We start from the raw sequence: 27478 nt of genomic DNA, 5'->3' as shown, positions 1-27478 counted from the left end.
AAATGACCTCTGGTATATTGTTGACTAGTTTGGTTTGGATTAAGGGCTAATGGATTTCAAAGAAAATGCTTCGATCTTCTCCATCATGTTTGAATGTTGTCATGTGAAGAAGTTGCATTATCTTATAAGTCACCCCCCCAGCGACCAAGAGAAATAGAAATACGTGATTCTGCATCAATCAACAATCCAGAGGCGAGTGAAACATTTCTCGCTCATTATTCGAATATTAATAAATTCTATATTAAATCAATTTTTTGAAAAATTATAATCAATTCAATTGATTTTATCAGTTGAAATCTCTTTGGTTCTACCTACATCAAATAAATTAATCGTTCCAATTAACCCAAAACCGGCTAATTAGAACATAGGGAATGTTCGTAATGGGAGCATAGATGGTGTTAAATTCGTTCTAATTGACTATTCATGAACCAAAATTTACACGTTCCATTACATTTAAAATCTCGACTACAATTATTGATAACATTACCCTTCTAAAATAAATCAAACCAAAAAAAAAATCGTTATATCGAAAAGAAAAAGACAAAATCTTTAGTTTATGTGTCTTTGTTCCAATAAAAATATCGTAATCACTGAAAATGTTGAAAAATAGAAGTTGTTAAAGACAATGCTTTTTTTGAGAATGAAACGAGTAGTTTCGAGGATATATAATGGGTGGAACTTAGATGGTTTCATGTTCAGCAGGATATCCTGCGCAAGACTCGCGCTAAACCTCCTGGAGGAGAGTTCTTTATCAATGGCAGTAGTACTTCGCTCGCGCTGCGAACAGCACTAGTGTTGAAATATATGATGAAAGCGCGCGCGTAAGTTACAAAACCAAAATAACCCCAAAAAAATATATCAAACTTTAAAAAAATTAAGTAATAAAATTTATTAAAATTAATGTTGTTATTGTTATGAAAACGAACTTTTATAATTATAAGAAAATGATTATTTTTATTAATAATAGTGTTGAACATTTCAAAAGTGTTATTAACATTAGGAAAATTTATGTATTTAACGGTAAGTTTAAAAAAAGTCTTTTATCATTATTTTTTTATTTAATACACGTGATTCTTTCCCTGAGCAATTCAAGTTTCGTTCTGAAAGCTCGTACAGCTTCCAATGCAATTAAAGTTCTCGAAACAGCGAGGATTCGTTGTTAACTTAAGTAATAAAAAGGTTTTTATTTTTTTGTTCCGTTATTATTACTTTTCGAGTAGAAAAAGAATCCGCAAGTTTACATTGCACTTAAAATTTACCTCACGTTATCTCTTTCAAAAGCACCCATAGTACAGAAAGAAAAGTTAAAAGTTTCACTTTGGAAATTACAAAGGAAAAATTCAAATTTGTTGTAATTTCTTCTACCAGAATAGACTATTTATTGGATTACATTTTTTATAACTTTTTTTTTTGTGATTATTCAATAAAGAAAAGGTCGTTCGTGTGAGCACATAGGTGGTTCTTTTTTGTGTAGATATTACATTATTTTTTTTTCTAAGCCGGGACGACAAAGACAATCTTTTTTGTCTAGACTCTAAAAAGAAGATTCGTGTTAAATTAAATTATGGAAAACCGAGAAAAGTGAAAAACTCATACTCACAGACGACTATGAAAATTTAACGAGGTGGTAAATTTTTTTTTGTAATCTTATCCTATTCAATAAACTAAGAGTGGGTTCTAAGAAAGTGCTTTTATGGCATTTTCAAAATCATCACTTTTATCTCAAACTGTTATACTTATGTTTGAGGCTTACAAATTTTCACTTTGATCGTTTCTAATCCTTTTCAATCTAGATCTTCAAGGTAGTAATTCATTTCTGTAGCTTTTAGTGTTCTTTCTGTCTTATCCTCACAGCATTGATACTGCTTTAATCTTTTTCTTCTTCTTCTTATGGGGCTATAGATCAAATTGGACCTTGACCTCCTTTATTTTCTGCCTCCGCACCAATTTATCTTTTGCCAATGTCATTCACTTCCCATTGGTCTTTTCCCGTACATTCGTCTATCCAAGATACTCTTGGGCAATATCTCTTCCTCCATTCTTGCCACAATAATTTCATCTGCATAGGCAACCAGTTGAAAGGTCTCATTGGTTACTAGGTTTCCTTTCCGAAGTCTATCTGTCTTAGTACCTATGTATTCGTAGCCAGAATAGGGTTTGAGCCAAACTTGTCTCCTTGTTTTAAGTCTTTCGAGATCTGTTAGTTGGTTCTGGATTCGCATCGCTGCTACTGTATACTGTATATATCACTGTTATGATCCCAGATTTTCGTAGTATCATCTCCTATCGTCCTTCTGCATTCTTTATCAAACCAGGTTGCTCTCTTCTTCCTTTCTTTTTGCTCATTGTCGCCATAGCTTAAGTAGAACTTAAGCTTAGAGTCTTAATGCCAAGTCTTCTGGTAACAGTATTTCGTTTTTTAGCAGTAATCTGTAGTTTTTTTTAAGAAAGATGTGGTTCATTTACAACATCTAGTCTTTTACTAGCAATAAGTAGTCTTCTGCCAGCAATATCTAGTCTTCTACCAACAGTAGTTCGTCTTCTGGAGAGACTGTGTTATGTTCTTTGAGAAGGATTTGTACCATTGGCAATATCTAGTCTTCTAACAACAAAATTTGGTCTTCTGACAGTAATATTAAGTCCTCTGCTAACAGTATTTCGATTTTTAATAGTAGTGTGTAGTCTTGTGTAAGAATGACGTGCTTCATTTGCAATATCTATCTTTCACTAGCAATACTTAGTCTTCTGCCAGCAATATCTAGTCTTTTTCAGCAATATCTGGTCTTCTACCAACAGTATTTCGTCTTCTGATGAGACTGTGTTATGTTCTATGACAAGGATTTGCACCATTGGTAATATCTAGTATTCTGACAATAGAATTTGGTTTTCTGACAGCAAAGTCAAGTCTTCTGGTAACATTATTTCGTTTTTTAGCAGTAGGGTGTAGTTTTTTTAAGAAAGATGTGATTCATTTACAATATCTAGTCTTTTCCTAGCAATACGTAATCTTCTACCAGCAATATTTCGTCTTCTGGTGAGACTGTCTTATGTTGTATGAGAAGGATTTACACCATTGATAATATCTAGTCTTCTGACAATAGAATTTGGTTTTCTGACAGCAAAATTAAGTCTTCTGGTAACAGTAGACACAGAGAGACACAGAGAACTACACTAACACTATTACTATGTAGAACTAACACTAGACCTAGAACTAGAAAGTTTCGGGTTTAGCCGTGCGTCTTCAGACGCACCACCTTCCATGAACTGGAAGGTGGTTACACTTCTTGTATTATTAGTTTTTTCAATGGAACATTGTCCGGAATATTTCCCATGTTTGGAATTTTGTCCGAATGTTTCTAGTTCTAGATTTAGTGTTAATTCTAGTTCTAGTGTTAGTTCTAGACCTAGAACTAGAAATTTCTTCTTAGAAGTTTAGAAGCTTTCGTCTTAAGCGTCTCTAAGAACTGCTAAACACAAATGATTCTAGTTCTAGGTATAGTGTTAGTTCTACATAGTAATAGTGTTAGTTCTAGTTTTAATTATTATTCAGTGCTAGATTTTTATATATTTTTATACAACTAACAGTAGAACTAACACTAGACCTAGAACTAGAAAGATTCGAAGAAACTAGAAACTGGTTCTACTTCTTGTAATATAATTTTTTTCAATGGAGATGCTGAAAAACTATTAAAAAACGCCGAAAGTGTGTCTAAACATCTTATAACCGCATTAAAAGCCGAATTAACATTTATAATCTTGAAATTAACTCCAAGGTGACTACGAAACAAAATTTTCGAAAGTTTTACAAGGTAAATCTTGCCACATAAATTAAATGCCTACTTTAGTGCTAAAACCACTCAAAATAGTTCATTTAAATATTTTATACGATTTTAAACTTTTTCTATACACATGTTAGAGGTTTTATAACCTACACTTAAAACCTTCCACGATAAAATCCGGTTTATTATAGCCTTAAGGTCGTAATTATCTACGAAGACCTAATTGAAATTTGGCGAATATAACGTGCAAAGTAGCAAATTTCGTGCAAAACCGTGCTCGTCATCGATTTTCACCGGGAAACTTCCTGACTGTAAAGGTTGAAATTTGGAGCTTTTTTTTTTAAATTCAATTTTATAGTTAGGAGTATTGGATTATATCCGTGGGTTGGCGGAAGCGTTAATCCAAATCGACGAATGCTTCCGAAGGGTGAACTTTAATTTAATCTTGAGGAGACGTTACGAGATTTACAACTTTAGACCCTCTTTTCACATTTCATTCAAAATGAGTGGGCGTGACGCCAACCACAAAGATCTTTTATTAAGGATCTTTGATAAATATAGAATCATATATTTTTATTTAGCACTCAATACTTTCGTTGAAAGGTACTAAAATTAAAGAATTTAGTTAGTTATTTGAGATTTGCATTTCTATTGTATGAAATTACCGAAACTGGAATATTTTTTTCTATTTTCGACGGAAGTTCGTGTTTGCCATCGAAATGTAGAACGAAATTTTTGTTAAACTAACGGATATTATACCGAAACTTACGACGGTGGGTATTTAGCTCCCCGAAATTATCTAAATAAACGATGATGATGATGGGAAAATTCGATAAACCCCCAAAATGTTTGAAATACCTTTCACTTTATCCTTCCCCGCATAACCATATCCACCCTATTATTACCATCATTGTAATAAAGCGATTATAAGGAAAACATTTTTTAATTTCCATTTCAGTGATCAAATTAAATTGAAACGGTATTTGTGACCATCCTTCCTGTACACTTTAAACAATCAATAAAGTAAATTCATATTGACTATGACATAACACTGTTTACAAGAAATAATTTAATCGATATTGTATTAATATAATTAATTTACGACCTAAAGGTAATTGGAATCTGGGTTTTATGCTCTAATTACATACATAAATTCATATTTCCGCCCGAATAAAAGAATTGGGATAGAAAATAAATCAAGCAAAAAGAATATGTAGATGAAAAAATCAGCAACAATTTAACTCAAACCAGTTTATATAATAATTTGTTCAAAAAATATTTTCTAAGACACATTTTTTTGGGTAATCAACAAAAGAAAGGAGAAAATTGCCTCCATTTCTATCTCCACCAATTTCTCCATCGAATTTCATTGGCGACGGCGACTAAATTCAATAAAACACCTCCCTTTCCTTTGTTCACCACCCTACAAAGACACAAAATTAAATCTGGGGGTTGGTTGCAACTAATAAAGTTACACGATTAACTACATTAAAAAACAAAATAGGCCATTAAAATTAAAATATTTTAGCGGTTTTTTTTTAACGTTTTAAATTTCAAGGTTTTTAAAAGAAACATATTTTGATACTGTTGGAATTCCAAGATTGCACACAACTGTTAACGCGTAATCGTCACATTTCGTGGATAAATTCCTGGTGTAATTGGACTTATAGGTAAAGGTGATAACGATATGGTGATAACTAAAAATTTGAGTAATGGAAAAAGTATTGGAAAATAAAATTTAAAATTTTGGGAGTTTAAGAAAATATATTAGCGATGTTAGAAACTAGGACAATTTTTAAAAGAAACTGTATTAAAAGTTTTAAAAGGATGTTTATCTCCAAATTTTCTTCATGGAGTAATAAATTCATCGACAACTTAAAATTTAGGTTTATTTCATTTTATCATATCGATTTATACATTGTCTCCCTTGGTTTTATTCTTTTCCTATTTCAACGATTTTCTTTTTAAACTTCCGGGTTTACAGAAATTGAGGTGGAAAGTTTTGAAATGAACACCCTGTATATGATAAATATCATATCGATATATACAGTGTGTCCCCAGATAGGTGAAACGACTCTTATAACATGTAAATTTTTTTCGATATTAGTTGTAATTTTTTGGGGATTAGCCCTGCTTGGTGAAAGACTAATTTTGAACATATTTTCAAGTTTTAAAAAACAAGTGAGTGCTGACACTAAAGCGAAAACTCCTTCTGTGTCAGGTAAAAAGATTTTTACCAAAGTAGGCCGATCATACCGAAAATTTGCATATGGCCATAGTTCTTCATTCTAAACAAAACTTTTTAGTAACACTTTCACGTACTGTAAACAGAAAAGGTACTTTACCTGCCACAAAGAGTTTTTCTTTCACCGTCCAGGCTCACTTGTTTTTTAAAACTTGAAAATATGTTCAAAATTAGTCTTTAATCAAGCAGGGCCAAACCCCAAAAAAATGACAATTAATATCGAAAAAAGAAATTTTACGTTTTATAAGAGTCGTTTCACCTATCCGGGGACACACTGTATATATCGATATGATATTTATCATATACAGGATGTTCATTTCAAAACTTTCCACCTCAATTTCTCTAAATCCGGAAGTTTAAAAAGAAAATCGCTGAAATAGATAAATAATAAAACCAAGGGGACAACTTTTTATGCAAAAATTGACTCACTCACTTCAACCCCCCGCCGCCAGAAACCAACCCCTTAAAAATCTTAAATGGAAAGGGGTACCTCATTTTAAAGGTCTTTTAAGGTACTACATGTTAGTATTTATTTTTTTTAAATTGATCGATTCGTTTTCGAAATTTTTGCGAAAATCTTTGTTTTGTATTTCCCGTTTTAATATTAAAAACTTTAATCACCTTCTTAAAAGCAAGAATAAGTAATCTTTTATTATTAATTTATAAAATTAAATTACCATGTTCGTTTTTACAACGACCATTAAACCTTTATTATTTCGGAGCAATCCGAAATCTTTGATATTTAGGTTATTTTGACAATGATATACCTACGTTGGCTAGCTTGCCTGGCGTCTGTCAGAGATATTTAGAAAAAACGATTTCTGTTTAATTTTTCTTTTTTTTTAGGTTTATTTGGTTATTACTTAAACAACTTTTAACTGCTTGAAACGTTTTATTTTATTTTCAGATATTTAATTATGTACAAAAACTTTTTGCAGAGAAAATCAACTTAATAATTGTTCAAAGTGTTGTCCGTTATTAGCTAAACAATGGTACAACCGTTGTTCAAAACTACGGCGCACATTTTCAACAACTTCCCTTTGAATTCCACGGCAAGCTGCAGTAATTCTCTGATGAAGTTCTTCTAAATTTTGAGGTTGAGGGGTAAATACAACAGACTTTAAATGACCCCATAAAAAAAAGTCTAATGGCGTCAAATCTGGTGATCTGGCTGGCTATTCTATAGGACCTCTTCGTCCTATCCATCTGTTTGGATACGTATTATCTAACCACTGTCGTACTGGGAGAACATAGTGAGGAGGAGCTCCGTCTTGTTGAACATGTAATTCATTCTCATCAAGTAAGGCATTTTCTTCTCTATCCAACTGATTCTCGAGAGCTTCCGTAATTAGTGGATTGATAGTATTTTCTAACATATCCAAGTACACTTCGCCGTTTAAATTTCCATCGATAAACACTGGACCAATCACTTGGTCTCCCAAAATGCCGGCCCATACATTAACTTTTTCAGGATATTGTGTATGCCCTTCTACAGTCAGATGAGGGTTTTCATTACTCCAATATCTGCAGTTATGTTTATTTACAAATCCATTTAAAGAAAAAGTGCATTTATCACTAAAGCAGATATTTTTTACAAAAACGTTGTTATTATTAATAATAGTGGTCACTTCTTCACAAAACTGTATTCTCCTGTCAAAATCGTCTTCAATTAGCTCTTGATGTATTTTCAATTAATTTGTGAAGTTTTACGACTTTATGAACAGAACCCAAGGATATACCAGTTGCACGAGATACCTGACGTAATGAAGTATTGGGGTTGATACCGAAATGACCCAATACTTCCAGTTGAGCGGTTTCATTAAAAACTCTCGACTCATTATGTTTTATGTTTGCAACGGACCCAGTCTGAGTGAATTTCTTCATGATCTGGATGCCTTTCATTAAAAACTGCGACAGTAAGAAAATTGCTGAAATAGGTAAAGAATAAAACCATTCTTTACCTATTTCAGCAATTTTCTGTTTAAACTTCCGGATTTACAGAAATTGAGGTGGAAAGTTTTGAAATGAACACCCTGTATATCGATTTGTACTAGAATTTAAATTAATCAACATCTTTTTCATTAACGTTTGGGTTTAGTTGTTTTAATACGTAATTGATTTTTGGGGCCTTTGAAGGAATATTATTCTTTCGCTTAAAAAGTGGGTATTCGGTGTATTTACACGAAAGGTGTATTTTGGCCTTTTATTACATCACATTTATATGCATGGCGTTTTAAACAAGTTTGAAGTGTTTAAAATATACAACTTGACGGTCAATAACAACTAAAACTAGAATTAACTTAACACTATCACTAGAACTAGATCTAGAAATTTTCCGGTTAAGCCGTGCGTCTTCTTACACTAGAAAATAAGCATTAATTTTATACATTTGTGATCAATGGATACTTTAAAATTCTCCAAATCTGTTAGGTTGTTGTATATCTTTATTGAACTCAAACTAGAATTAACACTTGACTTAGAACTAGAAACATTCGGGTTTAGTCGTGCATTTCTTAAGGCGGCTAAACCCGAATGTTTCTAGTTCTAAGTCAAATGTTAGTTCTAGTGACAATGCTAGATAGTGCTAGTTAGCATTAGATATCACTGTGTTGCATATTATTATTGAATTGAAACTAGAACTAACACTAGACCTAGAACTAGAAAGTTTCGGCTTTAGTGTTAGTTCTAGTTCTGCACTATCACTAAAACTAGAACACAAGACCTAGAACTAGAATCATTCGGGTTTAGTCGTCTTGAAAGATGTGCGGCTAAATCCGAATGTTTCTAGATCTAAAATATACAACTTGACGGTCAATAACAACTAAAACTAGAATTAACTTAACACTATCACTACAACTAGATCTAGAAATTTTCCGGTTAAGCCGTGCGTCTTCTTACACTAGAAAATAAGCATTAATTTTATACATTTGTGATCAATGGATACTTTAAAATCCTCCAAATCTGTTAGGTTGTTGTATATCTTTATTGAACTCAAACTAGAATTAACACTTGACTTAGAACTAGAAACATTCAGGTTTAGTCGTGCATTTCTTAAGGCGGCTAAACCCAAATGTTTCTAGTTCTAGGTCAAATGTTAGTTCTAGTGACAATGCTAGATAGTGCTAGTTAGCATTAGATATCACTGTGTTGCATATTATTATTGAATTAAAATTAGAACTAACACTAGACCTAGAACTAGAAAGTTTCGGGTTTAGCCGTCGCCTTTAGACGCACGGCTAAACCCAAATCTTGCGAGTTCTAGGTCTAGTGTTACTTATAGTTTTGCACTATCACTACAACTAGAACACAAGACCTAGAACTAGAATCATTCGGGTTTAGCCATCTTGGGAGATGTGCGGCTAAATCCGAATGTTTCTAGATCTACAATATACAACTTGACGGTCAATAACAACTAAAACTAGAATTAACTTAACACTATCACTAGAACTAGCACTAGAAAGTTTCCAGTTAAGCCGTGCGTCTTGTTACACTAGGAAATAAGTATTAATTTTATAAATTTGCGATCAATGGATACTTTAAAATCCTCCAAATCTGTTAGGTTGTTGTATATCTTTATTGAACTCAAACTAGAATTAACACTTGACTTAGAACTAGAAATATTCGGGTTTAGTCCTGCATTTCTTAAGACGGCTAAACCCGAATGTTTCTAGTTCTAGTGACAATGCTAGGTAGTGCTAGTTAGCATTAGATATCACTGTGTTGCATATTATTATTGAATTAAAACTAGAACTAACACTAGACCTAGAACTAGAAAGATTCGGAAAATCTTGCGAGTTCTAGGTCTAGTGTTAGTTCTAGTTTTGCACTATCACTAAAACTAGAACACAAGACCTAGAACTAGAATCATTCGGGTTTAGCCGTCTTGAAAGACGTGCGGCTAAATCCGAATGTTTCTAGATCTAGGTCTAGTGTTAGTTCTAGTGATAGTGCTAGTGTGAAACTAGAACTAACCTAAACAGATCTCTGATATCTATCATTATCCCAGATAATAGTAATAGTGTAAAACTAAAACGTTCGGGTATAGCCGAATCTAGTTTTAATTGTTATTCAGTGCTAGATTGATGTATATTTTTCAAAATTTATAAAATTAATGCTTATTTTCTGGAATAAGACATTTTTGAGAATTCACGTAACAAAGTTCATTCAATTTATTTCGATTGTTAATTGTAAGTTTGATCAATAATTTATTAGTATTGTGTAAATTTTCTCGAGTAATATTGACTATAATTAGTAGAATTAATTATACGTTATTTATTATAACAAAAATGCTTTTAAAACTTAATTAATTTATATCTTGTTTCCGGGTTTTTTCTAATCTTTTATTTCTTCCCTCGTTTGGACGTCCAAGAATTTAGTTATGAGCAAATAGCTTTATTTTCAATAAAAAGCTTTAAGTTATTATAAAAATTATCTTCATCAAAAAATTCCATAAATTCAACTTGTTGTTGGCGAATTAATTTCTAATTTATCGTAAAAACCGTTTCCCTAATAATCATTTATGTGTTTATTCACAAAAAAAACGAAGGTCAACCTTATACTTGGTATAATAACCGTAAAAATAACGGTCCATAAAATCTCGCTTGGCTTTTAGATTAATTTATTGGGTTTCTGTGATTCCCCGTTTCAAAAAAAGAAAAAAATGGAAACGATCTTCGAAAACTTAAGGTATAACAAACGTAAGTTAGACTTTCGTGAAGGAGCGACGTGAGCAAATTTGCCAATTCTTCGGGTAAGGCCTAACAAGCTCTACATCATAGTCGCTTTGTGAAGGTCGAATTTCTCCAACCTTCTCCGAAATCCCGCAAATTATTGAACTTTCTGTTTTCTTTTTATAAAAGTAAATTGGAAAACCATTACCGAACAGAACATTATAAAATAGAGAGTTAGGTTTTGTTGTTTTTTTGAACAACTCAATATGTTCTTTTAAACCAACGTTTTATTTGCTTTAAGCCATCAAATAGAGAAGGTAACATTTGTTTGATAAATAATGGAAGTGGAGTATATCATGCGCATACGAATAAGGTCGATTTGGATAAAGCTACCTAATATAAAATTCAACGTTTTGTTGTCTAATACATTTTTAAACATGTCTCTTTGATGTGACTTCCTCTCTCCGTTTCCTGTTAAAATTAAATTTTTTCCCATGTTGAGTGTAAAAATGAGACATTAAATTTCCGGAGAAGCTAAATGTGGATATAAAACCAACCTGTTAACTTATTTTTATTTAATTAACACAGTAAAACCGGCTTTATACCATAAATTTCCTCCTGGTTTCATAACATTTAAAAAAAGTTTTGGGAGAACCCGGTTTAAATTTAATTAAAAAACCGTTCGTTATCTCCTCTTTCTAAAATAGTTACGACATTTTCCTTGCTTAAATATGTAAATGAACTCGTCGACTCGCTTTTCGATGAAATTTTTTTACCTCGTAGTTTTGTTTTCGAAAACATACACGTGATGTCCTAGAATTATTTTAAAAATAGATCGAAAACAACGTTTAAAAATTTGTTTGTTTTTACTTTAAAAATTTTAAAACCAAATATAATTAAAGCTTTTGTTTACAACAAATTCGTTAATAGATAATATTTCGCCGTTTCATCGAACATTTTTGTGATAAAACGATACTATCACTAAATATTCATGAGACACTAATTGAATTAGTAGATGGCAGTGAACGTGACCTGTTGGTTTAATTAACAGGGTGAAGTACATTGATTATAAACGTTTAAATTAGTAAATTACAAAAATTACAATAAACATTACAAAAATATTTAAAACATGTACTGCAAAATCTGAATGAATTGATTTTTTTTATTAACTATTCAGGATCTGTGCTACATATGTTTCGACTCACCGCAGAGTCGTCATCAGGCACGACTAAAATAACATATAAAGTAAATAATATAAATAAAAAATATTAAATTAATTACCGTCAAATGGGTTCACAAGTGAAGGTTGTAGAGTAATGACCTCAACATGAATATCAATGTTTAAACAAATGTTTTCTCGTGTACAGACAATACAACCAAATGTTATGGTACTTTAAAACAACGGAAAATCCTTGAATAATCAGATACAATCACAATTCAATTTGTTACACATTAAAAATTAAAACGAATACGATATAAAACCGGCTTAGGCGAGATTTATAACCTCAAATGTCAAAGTGCATGGCAGGAATATGGTCACGTGAACGAAATAGAGTGGCAGAATCAAATTAAAAATAACTGCATCAGTTTTAGAAATATTCTGTTGTTATTGATGTCAGTTATATCGTTTAATAATAGCTCTGGGAAATTCTTTTTGTTCAGCGTTATACAGGGTGCCCATTATGTATGGAATATTGTATATATCTTGGCAAGTATCAACTTTATAAAAAAACATTTTATACAAAAGTTGGTTAGTATTTTATTTGCCATAATAAGACACCATTCAATTGTTTTTATTTCAGAAAACAAATGAGCAACGAATAACATTTAATTTTTTTTAAATGGCAATGTACCCTTTTATTAGGCTTATTTGATAGAGATTTCTTTTCTCTTTATGATGACGTAAAATTTTTGTACCCTTACATCAGAAAATTTTTGCATAAAATGTAAAAATTGTTTATTAAGAAAATTTAACCAATAACATTAATATAGATATCCGAGATCGTCAACTACCTCGAATTATTACCGTAAATTAAATCTACATACAAAATAAAACAAATAAACTAAAAATTAGTGTAAATGAAAATTATTAAACTTTGAAGACAAAACGAAATTAGCACTAAAATGGTTTTCACGACAATAAATGTTCAAAATGTTCACCATTAACTGCAAGGCAGTGGCCCAATCTATCATAAAAAGCTTGAAAAGAATTTCTTAGCGATCTGGGAGAAATAGCTGCAAGCTTCACCTTTTATTCGTTGCTCTAATTCTGTCAGATTTTGAGGTCGGTTCACATAAACTTTAGATTTTAAATATCCCCAGAAGAAGAAATCGCAAGGTGTAAGATCCGGAGATCGGGGTGGCCACTCTACAGACCCTCTTCTGCCTATCCAACGGGCCGGAAATACCGTATCTAAATATCGGCGTACATCTAAATGATAGTGGGGCGGTGTCCCATCTTGTTGAAACCAAAGATCATCAAGATTTTCTTGGCAAGCTGGGGTAATTTGCTGTTGCAATAATTGTAAATAACGGTGACCAGTTAGAGTACCTCGAATAAAGAAAGGTCCAATTATGTGATCTGCACAAATTCCCACCCATACGTTTAATTTCTGTGGTATTTGAGTATGATTTTGAATCATCCAATGGGGATTTTTAGCGGCCCAATATCGAGAATTTTGCTTATTTACATTACCATTTAAACAAAACGTAGCCTCGTCAAAGAAAACCATATTATTGAGAAAATTTGGATTGCTGTTGATTCGCTCCATCATAAATTCACAAAATTCAACACGTCGACCGTAGTCATCTTCGGATAATTCTTGCAATAAAGTCGGTTTGTACGGATGTAAATTTTCTGCATGTAATATTTTGTGTATTGAACCTTTACTTAGAGCATGGTTTAAACATAACTGACGAGTTGAAATGTTTGGATTTTCTTCGATTTCTATGAGAATATCGATCTTTTTATCTTCATCTGTTGCAGATCTCTGCGGACCAGTCTTTGGCAGATCTTTAACGTTACCAGTTTCCCTAAAACGTTTCGAAGTTTTGCTAACTACTGATTGAGTGATTGGTTCTCGATGTGGATAACGCTCATTGAAAATTTCACATACTTCTAATTGTGTTCGTTTGCGATCCCCATAACCGACCATAATTAAAATTTCTATGCGTTCAGTTTCTGTTAAATGAACCATTTTTCTTTTTTGATCTACCAACTTATTTAAATAAACAAGATTCTGTCACATTCAATAGCTTACATTCAAATGTTAGGACAAATAAGATTTCGGATATCTAGATTCATGTTATTGGCAAAATTAACTTAATAAACTGTTTTTACATTTTTTTCAAAAATTTTCTAGTATAAGGGTACTAAAATTTTACGTCATCGTAAAGAGAAAAAAAATCTCTATCAAATGAGCCTAACGAAAGGGTACATTGCCATTTAAAAAAAATTAAATGTTATTCGTTGCTCATTTGTTTTCTGAAATTAAAACAATTGAATGGTGTCTTATTATGGCAAATCAAATATTAAACAACTTTTGTATAAAATGTTTTTTTGTAAAGTTGATACTTACTAAGATATATACTATATTCCACACATAATGGGCACCTGTACATATAGTATTCCTCATATAGGTCTAACAATTTTGATTTTTTAAGATTTTTAATAATATTTATGAATGTTTATCTACAACTATTGAATTATCTATTCGTTATACAATTGATTTTTGACGGGTAATGACACTCATTACCCATGACAGACAAAGTGTTGAATAATGAGGCCATTATTCCACACTTCTGACACTGCCTACTAATCAAAAAATAAAATATTAACAGAAATGACAGCTTTCTTATATTGAGGTTATGTCTGAAATGTCTATCAAGTTTATTTTTTTTTCGTTTTTTTGATTTTTTTTTCAAAATTAAATAGTTGTAGATAAAGTATAGTATTCAACTTGCGTATAATGGATGTTACCCACTCAGATTACAACTTCTTCTTCGTGGGTAACAGCCGCCATTATACGCTTGTTGAATAATATACTATTCTGGTTCTAGGGTTAGTTCTAGTTTTAAAACTAATAATAATAACTAAAACTAGAACTAAGAATAACACTATCACTAGAACTATACACTAGAACTAGAAAGTTTCGGGTTTACCCGTCTTAAGAAATGCACGACTAAACCCGAATGTTTCTAGTTCTAGGTTTAATGTTAGTTCTACTTTTCGTTCAATAAAAATATACCGCAATCTAACGCTGAATAACAATTAAAACTAGAATTAACACTAGACCAAGATCTAGAATCATTCGGATTTAGCCGCACGTCTTTCAAGACGGCTAAACCCAAATGATTCTAGTTCTAGGTCTTATGTTAGTTTTAGTGACACTGTTAGTGTAAAACTAGAACTAACACGAAACACTCTGAAGACGCTCGGCTAAACCCAAAACTTTCTAGTTCTAGATCTAGTGTCAGTTCTAGTTTTAATTCAATAAAAATATGCAATACAGTGATATCTAATGCTAACTAGCGTTATCTAGCACTGTCACTAGAACTAAAATTTGACCTAGAACTAGAAACATTCAGGTTTAGATGTCTTAAAAGACGCATAGCTAAACCTGAATGGTTCTAGTTCTAGGTTTAGTGTTATTTTTAATGATGGTGCTAGTATAAAACTAGATTCTAGTTTTAGTTGCTATTCTGCGTTAACACTGGATCTATAACTTGATGTAAATGGGTTAAGAAAGGGTTTATATACAGGTGGTCCATTTAACGTGAGACAAGTGATTATCTCAAAAACGGTTCATTTTACATAAAAATGAACCAAATGAAAGTTGTTTTGTGCGAAGGGGGAAACCATATGACGATAACATTTTTTGACCTTGACCTTATTTTCAAGATCATATGAAGGTCACGATCAATTTTTTGAATGGCACCCTATGTTTTTGATTGCAAAATCTGAATCTATGGTTAAAAGTAAAATAACAAAAAAAATAATTACCGTGTGGTTTTTCCAGAACGACGGCGAAACATCTTTTGTAGACAAAATTTAAATAATTTTTCAACAAGTATAAAATTTATAATAAATGTTGAAATATTTCCCAACCCAATTCAATACATTTATTAATCCTTCTACTAAAACTTTCTTTACATCTTAAAAGGTTTTCTTGGCTACTATTTCTGCATGCATTTCTTATCCGCTCTTTCATACTTTCTGGCGTAGTCGGTACTTCGCGATAAACATTATCCTTAAGGACGCCCCAAGAAAAAAAATCAAGAGGTGTTAAATCAGGTGATTTGGCAGGCTAGGAAATTGGACCTCCCCTTCCAATCCATCGCCCAGCATAATCACGATCTAAAGCTTCATGTGCAATATGTGAAAAATGTGCTGGATACCCATCATTTTGCAACCACATATTTTGTCATCTAAAAAATTTTAGTACTTCTCCTCATTCAGCATAAAAGTACAAGGTCGTTGATGTTCTACTTAACGCAACCATCTCGGATTTTCAACGCTCCAATAGTGCATGTTATGTCTATTGGCTTGTCCTTTGTTTGTAAAAGTAGACTCATCCAAGAAAAGCACGTTACCAAAGACATTGACGTCCAACCGCATTCGTTCTTGTGCCCATTGACAAAATATTAATCGATTTTCAAAATCACCTCCATAAAGCTGTTGATGCAATGAAATGTGATATGGGTGATACTTGTTGCGCTTTATTATACTTAAATTGCAAGTCGTTGAGTGCTAATTTGAGGATTTACCTCAACGCTAGCTAATACCGCAATTTCCGTAGTTACAGTTGCTCGCCGAGTTCTTTTTCTTGATTCCACATTTCCAGTGTTAGTAAAATCATTTACAACTCTGTAAAAGGTACTTCTCGAAAGCGTATTTCGATCAGGAAAACGTTCTCGATACAAAGTTATACTATCAGCAACTTTTCTGCCATTTTCTCCATAAATAAAAATCATTACTACTTTTTCTGCCACACTTAGAGTATCCATGATTTAATCACTTAGTTTAAACACTTTGCGTTAATGTAAAACGATGGAATGAATTCAGAATTTGTTGTCAAGCAGTTTTTATGCAAATTTAGTTTTACCTGTTACATTTTAAAACAATTCAACCAATTAAGTCTTTGAAAGCGATATTCTGAAAATGCCGACATAAGCAGTTCAAAGAACTCTTGTTTTTTATGCGTTATTCCATTATCAAATTAACAAAGGCGGAGAAATGTCGAAACCTTTTACACCTCTTTCCAAAGGTATTTCTGGATTTTTTTGTTGAGCATTCTTAAATAGTATTCTAAGAATTAAGAACTAAAGATAATGTATCGAAGCGGGTAGGAAAATGTTTAACAATTCAAAAATCTTATTTGTTCTTGCTAGATTATAAACGTTAGTTAATTGTTTTTGAAGAAGTTTCAATTTTTTTTTAAAGATTTGCCGTTGTACTGGCAAAACCACATAGTAAAATTTTTTGAATTATTTTACTTTTATCCACAGATTCAGATTTTATAATAAAATATATAGGGTTCCATTTAAAAAATTAGTCGTGACCTTCATATAACCTTGAAAATAAGGTCACGGTCAAAAAATGTTATCGTCATATGGTTTCCCCCTTCGCACAGAAAATTTGGTTAATTTTTATGTAAAATGAACCGTTTTCGAGATAATCGCTTGTCTCACGTTAAATTGACCACTCTGTATATGCATAAAAAGAAAAGATTGGAGTGGAAAAAGCTTAGGCTAAATCTTTTAGGCCGCTATAAAAAGGACAATCAGTTGTTGATAAAAAGAATCAATAAAAAATTTTGTTTCGCCCGTAAGAAACGTAAAATCGTAAGATACGTTGTTTTATATCTACATTGATTTTCAATCCACTCCAGCAACACGAACTTAACGTTAAAGCACAAATCTTTATTGTTACACCAAAAAAATCCTTTTTCATCTAACAATAGGAATAATATAAAACTTTCCTTATACCTCAGTTATCATTAACTTTTAATTAATAATTTTCCATTACAATAAAATTGAGACTTTATCAATCTAAATTGATAAAACTGGAAGAGTGGCGCAAAACCCCGTTGTAATTACAATATTGATCTGAAATATGTCATCCATTCCTACTGCAATTTCCGTTAATTCGCACTTAAAAATCGATTAAATCTATCACGACGCGACTTGGAATAAATTTTCATCGCGTAAAACGATTAAAATGCTAACTTCAATTTACTTGATTGAAATATTGCTAAAATAGGTATTAAGGATATTAATTAATTATTCAACCGTCAATCAATTCTTTTAAGATGTAAAGAAAAAAATGCCTCTTTTTGTTGTAAGTCGTCTTTAAACAATTCATAATTGGACGATTTTATACACGTAAACTACGTCCGGATAAATTTAATTTCCGAGGAACCTCGGAATTCTCTTTTTTGAGATGGTGAATGTAAGGAATGTTTTTAGTTGGGTGAACTCATTTATTAAAGGATTTAAAGACGATCTTAATTAACTATGAATGAGAAGAGAGAGATTTCTTGACCCGAATTAAATTAGGTATCTCATTAAAGAAATAAATATTGTATGTAAATAATATAACTTTTTATCACTAATTTTTTTTAGTGTTAGTTCTAAGTCTAGTGTTAGTTCTAGTTTTAATAGTTATTCAGTGTTACGTTTTTGAATATTTCTATTAACCTTAAACTAGAACTAACATTAGACTTAGAAATAGAAAATTAAGTTCTAGTTTTAGATGTTATTCAGCGTTAAATTGTTGTATATTTTTATTGAACTAGAACTAACACTAGACCTAGAACTAGAAACATTCGGGTTTAGCCGCACGTCTCTCAAGACGGCTAAACCCGAATGATTCTAGTTCTAGGTCTTGTGTTAGTTCTAGTATTGAACTAGCACTATCATTAGAACTAACAGTGCCGTCTTGAGAGACGTATTCAGGCTTAAGGTGTGGAGAAACTTAAGATGTAACAAAAACGTTTTTATTTTTTAATAACAACTTTTACTAGTTTTCTAATACAACTCAACGAACTCAACACGCGGTCACTTACACACAAGGTTCACGATTGCCAACCCCGTCTCTTACAAAAACCCTATTTCAACACCCTCCCTCAATCAGAACCTTGTTGGAAAAAAAAATTAAAAAAATCAGTTTAACATTTCGTCTCTTAACTGCTTAAATCTAATGCCGTTCAATGGTTTAGTAAATATATCGGCTAATTGTTTACCACATCAATATACTCGATTTCAATCAACTCTGTTTTGATTTTATCTTTTATAAAATGATATTTAATATCTAAATGTTTCATTCTTTTCATCTGTTCATGAGATTTTATTGTACGTATAGCTGATTGGTTGTCTTCGTAAATCACCACCTTTGAATCTTGCCTGTCTGTTAATTCATCTAATAATTTTTTAAACCAACAAGCTTCACTTATTCCGAAACATAACGACACATACTCGGCTTCAGTTGTTGACAAAGCCACGGTACTTTGTTTCTTAGATGTCCAAGCCACCATACACCCATGTATTAAAAAACAAATACCACTGGTTGATTTTCTATCCACTGTGTCACCTCCCCAATCGGCATACCCCAATATTACATTAGTGTTATATTTTTGATAAGTTAATTTCAAATCCAGCGTTCCCTTAATATAACGTAATACTCGTTTTAATGATATAAACAATTTTTCGCTAGCACAACTCTGAAATCTTGATAATATACTAATACATAAACATAAATCAGGTCTAGTAGCTAACATACTATACATAATACAACCTATCATTTGTCTACATTTATGCTCTAACTCTGTACTTTCGCTTTCAGTTCTTATTAAAATATTACAATCAAAATTGTGCTCCATAGGGGTACCCACCGGTTTACAATCAAACATATCATATTTTTTAAGTAACCTTTCGAAATAACTTTTCTGAGAAAGAGTAATTTTTCCATTTGTCTCATCTTGAATTACATGTATTCCCAAATAATAACTTAACAGTCCCAAATCTTTCATTTTAAAGAATTCATGTAATTTATATTTTAAATTTTCAATGTTCTGTTTAGAGGAACCTGTTATCAATATGTCATCAACATAAATTGATACGTAAATTTTAAATTTTTCTGAAATCTTAATATACAAACAATTATCGCAATTACTTTTAACATAACTTTCTGCCAACATAAATTCTTCAAATTTATTGTACCAATACAATGGTGCCTTTTTTAAACCGTAAATAGCCTTTTTAAGTTTAGATACTTTGCCATTAACTTTACAATTTTTTGGTAAATACATATACAAATCTTCTTGCAATTCTCCATGCAAAAATGCATTACAAACATCCATTTGATATATTAACCAGTTATTAGTCGCACAAATAGCTAATAATGTTCTTATTGTCTTTACTTTTACTACTGGAGCATAGAGATCTTCCTGTAAGCCCTGTTGTTGATAACCTTTTGCCACCAACCTGCACTTAAATTGATTAATGTCACCGTTTGCATCTCGTTTAAGTTTAAATACCCATTTACTGTCCACTATTTCACAATTTTTTGGTTTATTTACTAAATCCCATGTTTTATTATCTGTCAAAGCTTTTAGTTCATTTTTTATTGCCCTTTCCCACTCATGCGCGTTCTCACTGTTCATAGCTTCTTCGTATGTTATGGGTTCGTCCTGATCAACAGTAAAATAACTCACATAATCTTTTAATTTATTCGGTAACTTTATTTTTCGTTTAGGCCTTTCTTGTCTCTGAACTTCTACATTTTCTTCTTGTAAAGCATCACCATATTTTTGTCCTTCTTCTTCCTCTTCACGGTCTTCTTCTTCATTTCCCTCTGTTCCCTCTTCATCCTCCACTATCTCACTTGCATTTTCCACTTCAAAATCTAGTCTTACAATTTCTTCTGTCTCCTTGTTCACATTGCTTTCTTCACTTTCTGGCACAAAAATTATCTTTCTTTCTATTGTCACAGTTTCTTTATCAATTAAATATACTCTATAACCTTTTGTGTTCTATGCATATCCCATAAATATAGCCTTCTTGCTTTTCATATCCAATTTTTGTCTTTTCTCTTTCGGTATATAAACCCAAACTTCCTCTCCAAATATTCCTCGTAGGGATTGAAGGTCAAAATCTCTATTATACCACACTTGATAAGGTGTTTTATTTTTTACTGGACTCGTTCCAGTTCTATTTATCAAATACACAGCCATGTTCGTTGCCTCAGCCCAACATTTTTTCTCCATCTTTTTCTCAGCCAACATTGTTCTTGTTGCTTCCATAATAGTTCGAAACTCTCTTTCTGCCCTTCCATTTTGTTGAGGGGTATAAGGTACAGTGAGCTGATGTATGATTCTTTTAATAGATTTCTTACTGAAACGTTTACAAATTCTTTTCCGTTATCACTTCTAACGATTTTTATGTCCCTTCCAATTTGGTTCTTTAATTCAATAATGAACTCTTTCAATTTTTTATATACCTCATCTTTACTTTTTAAGAAATAAAGAGTCTTATAATTAGAACAATCATCCTTTAATAGAAACATATATCTTGAACCACCAAGCGATAACTCCTCCATTGGACCACACAAATCCATGTGAACAATTTCACCTATCTTGTCTGATCTCGATAAGCTCATTTTAAAAGTTTCTCTATGTTGCTTTCCTTGCACACATGAACTGCAAAACTTTAAGGTTTCTTTTACCACAGTATTGTTCTGCTCTAAAACCTTTTCAATTTGTCTAAAGTTTTGATGAGCCATTGCTCTGTGCCACTAGTTTAAATTATGTTCTTCTTTTGCCAATAAACAACTATCTTTCTCCAATAAATTTGTATCTATCTTGAAAATCAGGTGGGTCAGTGACGTAGCTGGTTCTATGAACAACACAACACGATGCGAGGATTAAATATTTTATATAGACTGTACCACAGTATAGGCACGTATAGGGTATCTTTTATTCTGACTGTATCGAACCAGTGACGTCAATTTGCGGGGTAATAATCGATATTACAGAGGCATAGGGAATGAGGTAACCTTATGTTCTATAAACCTTGGTATATTTGTATTGAACTAAAACTAGAACTAACACTACACTTAGAACTAGAAAGTTTCGAGTTTAACCGTGCGTCCTTGGAAAAATTTGCGTATGTCTGAGCTTATGATACAACTTGGTTAATATTAGGACACATTTTATTCACAGCTTTAATATAAATCGTGGAAAATATAAACACATTTTTTTATTAGCTCCAGATGTCAGTTAATAGTAAACCTTTGAAAATCATTTAACAATCCTGTTTTTTTGGCCGTCTGCCCTTGGTCGTCGTGTAATAGACTTCGTTGAAAAACCCATATCTGCGAGGGATATTTTTGACATCCAGTAAATTACATGGTGAAGAGTTCACGTTGGGGATTACGGTGTGATACATCACAATCAATACCAACGAGGGCTGAATTATATATTTCGGCCTTTTTTGACGTTCGTTTTCTTTATTTTAAGTCGAAACCCATAATGTTCATAATAAATGTACTATTTGCATGCATACAAACAATTTGCCTCAACCAAACGAAGAGAAACTCATCAATAATAATGGAAATATAACGAGAATCTTGACATTTGTGTAAAATATTAGTTCAAATTGAATTACATTTTAAAATAGATTAAATCATTTTTAACCTTGAAATAGAACAAAAAAGGTTAACGTTCTAATTCGTTTTAGAGAATAAAAAAAATCTAATTAAAATTTGTTTTAAATTTAAATGTAAATTTCTTTAATTTAAAGATTTTATCATTTTTTTAAGTCATTTTTCTTAATTAATATCATTTAGATGACGTTTGGATGTTTTTTCCTAAATTTTTTCCTCACATTTAATTACAAATTCCATTTCTACACTTCACAGAACACGTTAAAACTATTTATCCTAATTAAAATTGAATAATCAAGGACTTGTAGAAAAAACTAAAAAATAATTTGAACCGAAAATTAAAGTTGTAAGAAGAAAAATATCCTTCCCCTTCATTTTGCTTATTCTAGTATCACTCAAGATATATATCAATAACACCCTGTAGGCGCATTAAATATTCTATTCCCAGCACGTTTTGTCGAAATCACTGGTGTCCTTCGACCTCAGATGTCAAATCCATTTCTATTGAACTCGACGAAATCGAGATCGTCCAAGTCCTGTTTTGTATGAAAATTGTCCTTTCCTTTTCGCATATTCGCGATTGAACATCAAAATAAAGCAAAAAAAATTGGGGTTGAAATATAAATCATTCGAAAATCCAACGGTATTACGAATTAGCATCGGAATGTAGTCATTTCAGCGTTGTTCGTGTTAGTGTGGAGGACTTGCTGGAGCCTGTATGGACGGTGATAACGACCTTTTATCGCATAAACAAAATTTACGCGATCAATTTTTTGATAACTCAGTTTTAAAAAAACTTTGATAAAGAGTCTTTCAACGCATCACTCTTTCAAGTCTTCAAAAAACAGCTCAGAATAATAAATGGAAAAGGAAAGAGAAAACTAATATATTCTGCATACAAGGAAGATCGATATTGACCAGATCAAGCTCTTGTAAGCTCCATACCTTTCACGTATATCTCGAAGTAGGTGCAAAACTCAGTTTACCTAAGTAGGACTATACTCAACCCGAAACTAGAATATAATTTCCAGATTATAACTAATACATAATTATAAAATGATTATAGTGCAATTATAGATGTATAATTGCCGTGATTATTACGTAAACAAGAACCAATCTAGTTTCTATGAACCGCACAATAAGATAATACTTTACAAACATCTACAATACCCTCTAAACAGCGATATTATAATTTAAGAGCTTAATTATTCGTAGCAAAATCGTTTATCAACATTTATATTCGGTTTATTGAGAGAAATTTACATTTTTCACACAACAATTTTTCATGAGGGGATGAACCGGAAATTAACTCGTCAAACGGATTACCAATTCAATGCGGAATGTTTCCCAATTTACTCAGATCCTTGCCAGATATTGATATATCGATGAAGATTGGACGTGAAAAGGGGAAGACGTGAATTATGTAAGATAACTGCGAATTGGATACTTTCAACCCTTAGATATTGAATTGTTGATGAAATTTTGTCGGGTTTAGATTTTGAGATATTATCACAATTTTCGTTTTTTTAAATGGAAACAACCACTGATTATTCGCTTATTAAATTCGTTATTTTTTTCTGATTACAAAAATATAGGGTTCGACAGGTCTATTTCTTATTGTTTTAGAATAAAGCTAAAAATAAACTTTTTTTATAAAATTTCCATCTAGTGTCGTCGAGGAAATTAAATTTACAGTTTCCTGTAAGTTACGGGGCGGTAGGTAAAATCTAAAAAGTTAACAATTAAATACGAAGATAACTTCTAGTATTTAAAAACAAATAATTTTTTAATATGTAACATTCTAAAAACAGAATTTTTAAAGTGACACTTCAGAAAATTTTCGAATACAAACAAATGTTGCTATGTTTATTTGAATTTAAAAAAAAAACATATCAGCGCCATCTATCGATAATTTATTAAGTCATATTAAATCGTGATAAAAAATGTGAAATAATGCAATCTATTCCAACTTTTGTGTAAAACATATATAAATTAAACAGTTTAACAAATATATTTGTTTCAAATATCAGAAATATGTTTTTTTAATTTTTAGTTATAGAACCGTAATTTACAGGAAACTGTAAATTTAATTTCTTCAACGGCACTAAAAGAAAAGTTTATTTTTAGTTTTATTCTGAAACAATAAGAAATAGGCCTGTCAAACCCTATATTTTTGTAATCAGAAAAAAATAACGAATTTATTAAGCGAATAATCAGTGCTTGTTTCCATTTAAAAAAACGAAAATTGTGATAATATCTCAAAATCTAAACCCGACAAAATTTTTTTGACTACGTCATCAAATTCTCTGTAAAAAAGTGTCCATATAATGCCTTAGTTATAATACTCCACCTATAATAATAACCAAGATAATTACATTTGCGGGTTTTACGATATTTTCAATTTTGGCCTCTAGCGGAAAAACAAAAGACGATAGCGGTATGAGGTTTTCGGCATTAGCAGTTTCTCGAAAAACGAGATCATGACATGTCAGCTACTTTTGTTCTAACTCTTATAGTTTTCGAGTTAGCCTATTCGGACATCGAATTTGAACCACCCTGTACTTAAAATAGCTCAAAATTACCAAACTTCAAGGCCTTGTGCAATTGTTACGAAACCGAATTTTAAAAAACTGTTATCACAGTCAGAAAGGGCGCTCCTTCAGCTATCTTAATCCGGGTTTTCGTCGGTAAATATCTATCGGCGTCATGCTTAAATCACCCTTAATGTCCATCCCTACACGCAGAAACGCTTAAATACCTTTCCTCTAAACAACTTTCTTATTTGATAGGGAGAAAAGTATAGAAACATATCTATCTTATTGAAAATTTTCTGCTCTTTCTAGTGATGTATAACACGCGGCAATCACACGTTTGCACACGTACATTTTTGGCCAAAAACTGCTAAATTCACACGTTTTAGCCATTCTTAAACCCTGTTGGGGTCGATAACTTTCTTATATGAGCAGGAGAAAACTCTAGTACCATATCTATCTTATCGGAAATTTCCTGCTCTTTCTAGTGGTGTATAACACGCGACGATCGCGCGCTTGCACAAACACGTTTTGCGCCAAAAACTACTAACGTTGTAGATTTTTCTGTTTCTAGTTTACTCCCATTTGTGACAGAGTCTGTCACGACGACCTGAGTGAAAATCATTATAAACGATTTATGGAAAAATCCCTGAAATCGGTCTAAAGATTTAACTTTTGTGCAATTTTTTGGTATAGATTTCAAAATTGTTCCCTCATTTTTAACCCTTTAACGGTTAGCGACTTTTATAGAGACCAAGGTTTATATATTAAAGGTTGTCTAAGTTCCTATGCTGCAATACTTTGATTTTAGTCTGCGTGCGAGGGGCAAGAGCAGGAGTGTTTCGTGACGTAAGCGATCACGGATTGCGCACGCAACCTCATGGCCATGTGGTGCTCCATGCCTTTGTTTAATTTGAATTGCTTGGCGGTATTATTTTCCACATGTGACGTAATGCGCAGTATGATTGCGTACGAACCTAGATAACCTCTTATATATAAACCTTGTATAGAGACCACTTGTCAACAAGGTCAAATAGTGGCATTACCATAACTAAATAGTTTCTGAAAACGAAAAAATAATTTACCCGTTAAACGGTTTACATAATGGTTATGGTAACATAATTTATGGTTACATAATTATGGTTACATAATGGTATATAATTGGTTACATAAGAAAATTTTCGAGAAAAATTAGTTTAAACTTTAATTACTTCAAATTTATATAATTATTTTAAACAATTCCCTGAGTGTCAAAACTGATTTAGTAGCTTCTTGAGGTGTGGTGGCGCGCCATCTTGTTGGAATAACTGCCGTTGGAATTGAGTTGGGTCAAAATTAGCGGGATGGAAGGAATGGCACAGTTTTTAAAAAATTTAAACACGTCTTTCCAGTTAAGGTTTCCTCAAATCTTTTGCGAATATTGGGTGTGCGCATTTTAAAGTCTACAGTAAAGTAACTAAATTTAAAGTCTACTAACATGTTTACTAGTAACTCTACTAGTATGGGATGTAATCACAAAGTCTCCTGATTTTTCAGCATATAATACGGTGGTGAGGGAAAAAAGTAGAGTTGCCATTTAAAAAAATAACCTTTTTGAGATACGAAAATTTGACGCACATTTCTGACCATCCTGTATAACTTTAATTAATTGTTGTTAAATTAAAGTGTATAATTGTTATTAAAAGACACCATAAGAAAGAGCAGAAATTTCCGATAAGATAGATATGGTTCTAGAGTTTTCTCCTGCTCATATAAGAAAGTTATCGACCCGAACAAGGTTTAAGAATGGCTAAAACGTGTGAATTTTGCAGTTTTTGGCCAAAAATGTACGTGTGATCAAACGTGTTATACACCACTAGAAAGAGCAGAAAATTTTCAATAAGATAGATATGTTTCTATAGTTTTCTCCCTATCAAATAAGAAAGTTGTTTAGAAGAAGAATATTTAAGCGTTTCTACGTATAGGGATGGACATTAAGGGTGATTTAAGCATGACGCCGATAGATATTGACCGACGAAAACGGATTAAGATAGCTGAAGGAGCGCCCTTTCTGACTGTGATAACAGTTTTTTAAAATTCGGTTTCGTAACAATTGCACAAGGCCTTGAAATTTGGTAATTTTGACCTATTTTAAGTACAGCGCGGTGTTCTTCATTTTTTATTGATCTTAATATCAATAAAAAATTCCTAATTATAAGGAAGATATCAGCTAAGAAAGTAGATAGGAAATTACGGGTAAAAGTTTGTTGCTGGGAGGTTTGTTGTTATCGTCGCACGGGTAATTTTTTTCGCGATATTTCTATAAGAAAAATGATGTGACGTCAATTTTTTGGGTAATTAACTCTGAAATCGTTCATTCCATTTCGACACTTAAAACCGGGCGGATTTAACAAACAATTTAACCTTATGGTTGTCTTGATTTTCACCATTACGTTTGTATTATCCCATTGAAAATTGACAAACCATTATTCATGTTTTGTTGAGTGACATTAAAAGATATTAAATATTTATGAGATTTTTTTGTGGTTTTGCGATCTTTAATTAAATATTGATACCTAAGTTACTATTCGTTTTTTACGCAATTTTCCTTG

The 27478-nt window shown here is 31.9% G+C and overlaps 1 protein-coding gene across 3 annotated transcripts in view; it reads left to right on the top strand.

Moving 5' to 3' along the window:
- Positions 1-768: 768 nt before the first annotated feature.
- LOC111422094 (isotocin receptor-like) overlaps positions 769-27478 on the top strand; it is a 112551-nt gene continuing 85841 nt past the window's right edge. For 2 of the 3 annotated variants that reach the window (XM_071197969.1, XM_071197968.1), the window contains exon 1: positions 771-1020. The gene's annotated coding sequence lies outside the window, so the exon portion shown is untranslated. Of the gene's footprint in view, positions 1021-27478 lie in introns of all 3 variants that reach the window. The other variant, XM_071197967.1, reaches the window with a different exon arrangement.

The sequence above is a fragment of the Onthophagus taurus genome, chromosome 7 (assembly GCF_036711975.1).
Source record: "Onthophagus taurus isolate NC chromosome 7, IU_Otau_3.0, whole genome shotgun sequence".
NCBI lineage: Eukaryota > Metazoa > Arthropoda > Insecta > Coleoptera > Scarabaeidae > Onthophagus > Onthophagus taurus.
The sequence above is the reverse complement of the archived record's forward strand: the minus strand, read 5'-3'. Positions and strand labels throughout refer to the sequence as shown.